Genomic DNA, 4,410 nt, shown 5'->3' with positions numbered 1-4,410 from the left:
GGCTAAGTTAACCTGTCAGAACCAAGAGTCGACTAGGGAAATCAGTCTAAGGAGGCAACGCCATGAAAGATACGTGGAAGGAAAGCCTAGACTTAAGAAGTTAAAGGAGAAAATATCGAGCCCGAGAACCAGTCAAGGGGTACCGCTTCATAAAGGGTGCCACACTTAGAGAGGGAAATGGATCAGATGAGGAAGGACATGGACAAGATGAAAGAGAACTAAGAAGGGCAAATCTCGTAAATGATTTAGTTCATCGAACAGACTCCCCTTTCATGGCTTCCATCAACAGTCATCCTTTGCCTCCTAAGTTCAAGATGCCTTTCTTGGGCTCATATGACAGAACGCGTGACCCTTTTGATCATATCGCTACTTTTAAGACTACGATGCATCTTCAAGGGGTTCCAGACGAGATTATGTGCAGGGCCTTCTCTACCACCCTCAAAGGGCTAGCACAAGTGTGGTTCAGCAAGATACCTCCGTACACTATGGGTTCTTTCGAAAAATTGAGTAAGTTGTTTGTCAACAACTTTATCGAAGGACAAAGGCATAAACGTTCCTCGTCCAACCTGTTAACTATAGAGCAATGGGAAAATGAAAGCTTGCAGTCCTTCATTACTCATTTCCACAAGGAAACCTTGACGATAGATAAGGTGGACGACAAGTTGTTATTGGCAGTCTTCCATAATGGAGTTAATTCTGATTCATTCATCCATAAGCTTTATGAGAAAGAGAGTTAATTCTAATTTATTCATCCATAAGCTTTATAAGCAAGAGCCTCAAACCATAGCTGAACTCGTCCATTCAGCTGAAAACTTCATGAATGTAGAGGATGTAATTATAGCTAAGAAGAGGAAGAGAGCCGAGTGAATGGAAGCAGACCTCCTGCACCATCCTAAGCAGAGTCCTCATTCAAAGAAGGCCCGGACAGGAGAGAAGAAAGATCGAGACAACAAGAAGGCAAGTTCTTCAGCATGGAGTCAGCAATATATGCCCTTGAACATGCCACTTGAACAAGTACTTATGCAAATCAAGAAGTGACTAGAAAAAATGAAAGGAGATCCCAACAAGCGCAATAGGAATAAGTATTGCTGCTTCCATAGAGATCATGGACATGACACAAACGAGTGTTTTGATTTGAAGCAGCAGATAAAGAATCTCATCAGGCAAGGAAAATTGTGAAATTTTCTTGGACAATATCAAAAGGATGAGAAGTTGAAGGGAAAGCTAGAAGAGTCGTCGCGACCCCCACTTGGAGAAATAAGAGTTATCATAGGAGGGACCTCGACAAGACAATATTCCAAGTCAAGGAAGACGTACCTGAAGGTAGTGCAAAACGTCAAACTTTCTGGACGATCCCTAAGGACGAGAATAACGAACGAGCAAGCCATTACGTTCACAGACGAGGATGCTGAAAGGGTTCACCACCCACATGACTATGTGATCGTCATCATTTTGCTCATTGTTGATTATACGACTAGAAGGGTGTTGGTAGACAATGGAAGTTCGGCGAACATCTTATATTACCCTGCCTTCCAGCAAATGAGGCTTGGACGAGATCAACTTTGTCCAGTAAATTCACCCTTGGTAGGATTTGGAGGGATGAAAGTGCAGCCCGTGGGTACCATTATGTTACCTGTGGTGGTAGGAGCATATCCACAACAGATAACCAAAAAAGTAAACTTTCTTGTAGTGGACTATTCGTCGTCATACAACGCTATCATTGGAAGACCGACTTTAAACAGTAGGAATGCAGTAACATCTACTTCCCATTTGTCTGTTAAGTTCCTAACAAATTATGGAGCAGGTCAAGTGCAAGGAGTCCAATTAGTCACCAAAGAATGCTATCTAGCCATGTTGGCCATGGACAAGCACGTACAGACGATGAGCATAGACGAAAGAAGGGTTACCACGGAGCATTGGAAGATGTCCCTTTGGACAAGAGTAACCCCGAGAAGTTCATAAGGATTGGAACAATCATGGAAATGAAGACGAAACAAGACCTTGTCCATTTTTTAAAGAAGAGCATGGATGTGTTCGCATGGAGTCACAAAGACATGCTGGGTATTGACCCGAGTGTAATCACCCACCGTTTGAACGTGTAACCCTCTTCCAAGCCCATACATCAAAAGAAGAGGGCTTTTGCTCCCAAACGAGATAATGCTATTAAAGAGGAGGTCTAGAAGTTGACCATAGCAAAATTTTATCCGAGAAGTTTATTACTCAAACTGGTTGGCCAATGTGGTGATGGTCAAGAAAGCTAATGACAAGTGGAAAAGGTACGTGGACTTCACCGATTTGAACAAAACTTGCCCAAAGGATAGCTATCCGTTGCCACACATTGACCAGCTAGTGGACTCAACTGCGGGTCATAAATTGCTAAGTTTTATGGATGCCTTCTTAGGCTATAATCAAATAAGAATGGACGAGGTGGACTAAGATAAGACATCATTTATTACCAGCCAAGGTTTGTTTTGCTACAAGGTGATGCCCTTCGGTTTGAAAAATGCGGAGGCAACTTATCAAAGGCTGGTTAACCATATGTTTCGTCCACAAATTGGACGAAATGTGGAAGTTTATGTAGATGATATATTGGTAAAGAGTTTGGACGAGGAAAAGCATCTGGACGACCTTCAAGAGACCTTTGATACGCTTAGACGATATAACATGAAGTTGAATCCGAGTAAGTGTGCCTTTAGAGTTTCGTCAGGAAAGTTTCTTGGGTTCATGGTTTCACATAGGGGAATTGAAGCAAACCCCGATAAAATCCAAGCAATATTGAATATGGAGCCACCAAGGAATATCAAAGAAGTCTAATCTCTCACCGGACGAGTTACCGCCCTTAACAAATTCATCTCAAAAGCTACTGACAAGTGTTTACCATTCTTTAAAGTTCTTAAGAAGGCATTCAAATGGACGGACGAGTGTCAGAAAGCCTTTCAAGACCTCAAGACCTACCTTACCATAGCCCCTCTGCTAAGCCCGTCCATACTAGGTGAAGAATTATATTTGTATTTAGTGGTGTCCTTACATGCAGTGAGTTCAGCATTGATTAGAGAAGAAGTCAAGATACAAAAGTTGGTTTATTATACGAGCTGAGTGTTAAGAAGGGCAGAAGGACGATATCCCATGATGGAAAAGCTAGCCTTTGCCTTGGTCACGACTTCTAGGAAGTTAAGACATTACTTTCAAACTCATGTCATAAATGTCTTAACAGATCATCCACTAAAGAAGGAGATGAACAAGTTGGAAGCCGCAGGAGGACTAATCCAATGGGCCATAGAACTCAGCGAGTCTGATGTCAGATACCAACAAAGAAACGCGATAAAAACACAAGTATTGGCGGATTTCATTGCAGAGTTCACTTCCAATCAAGGTGAACAAGACGAGGTGGACAAAACTCAGAGATGGGTTGTCAATGTGGATGGCTCGTCCATGTTATATGTAAGGGGAATTGGAGTTATACTCCAGTCCCTAGAATGAGATAAATTGAAATACGCAACTCATCTACAATACCAAATCACTAACAATGAAGTTGAATATGAAGCTCTCCTTAAAGGATTGGAATTGGCTAAGTCCTTAGGGGCGGAATCAGTAGTCGTCTAAGGAGATTCTCAGTTGATTATCAATCAAGTGAATCGAATGTGTGAAGCTAAGGAAGATCGGATGAAGAAGTATCTTAGCAAGGTAAAGCAGCTTGTCAAGAAATTTAAAGAAGTCAGTTTTGTTCAACTCCCAAGGGAGGAAAACATGGAAGCAGATGCTTTGACAAAATCAACTTCAGCAGGGGGAGCTATGGACGAGTATGATAAAGTCCAATACATGCCAAGCATAGATCTTCCAGAGGTACAGCAAGTTGAAGAAGAAGAAAATTGGATAACTCCAATAGTAACTTACCTCAAAGAAGGAAGGCTTCCGGAGGGCAAGGAAGAGGCTAGAAAGTTAAGGATCAAAGCTGCCAAGTATGTCCTTATAGACAAGGTACTGTATAAAAGAGGCTTCTCTCAGCCTTACTTATGGTGCTTAGCTCCGAACAAATCAAACTATGTATTGAGGGAAGTACATAAAGGGGCATGTGGAAACCATTCAGGAGCAAGAGCACTAGTCAATAAAGTCGTCTGTGCAGGTTAATACTGGCCAACTATTCAAGTAGATGTTAAGACTTACATCAAGGTGTGTGACCAATGTCAACACTTCAGCAACGTCCCTAGACAGCCATCGGAGTATGTCACCCCGTTGATGGCCCTATGGCCCTTTGCACAATAGGGATTGGATATCTTGGGCCCCTTTCCACTTAGAACCAGGCAGATGAAGTTTTTAGTAGTAGAGATCGATTACTTCACTAGGTGGGTGGAAGCAGAACCCCTAGTAAAGATCACACAGTAGAATGTCAAAAACTTCGTCTGGAAGAAC

Source organism: Quercus lobata, chromosome 8, assembly GCF_001633185.2.
Source record: "Quercus lobata isolate SW786 chromosome 8, ValleyOak3.0 Primary Assembly, whole genome shotgun sequence".
Taxonomy (NCBI): Eukaryota; Viridiplantae; Streptophyta; class Magnoliopsida; order Fagales; family Fagaceae; genus Quercus; species Quercus lobata.
This window is presented reverse-complemented; position numbering follows the sequence as displayed.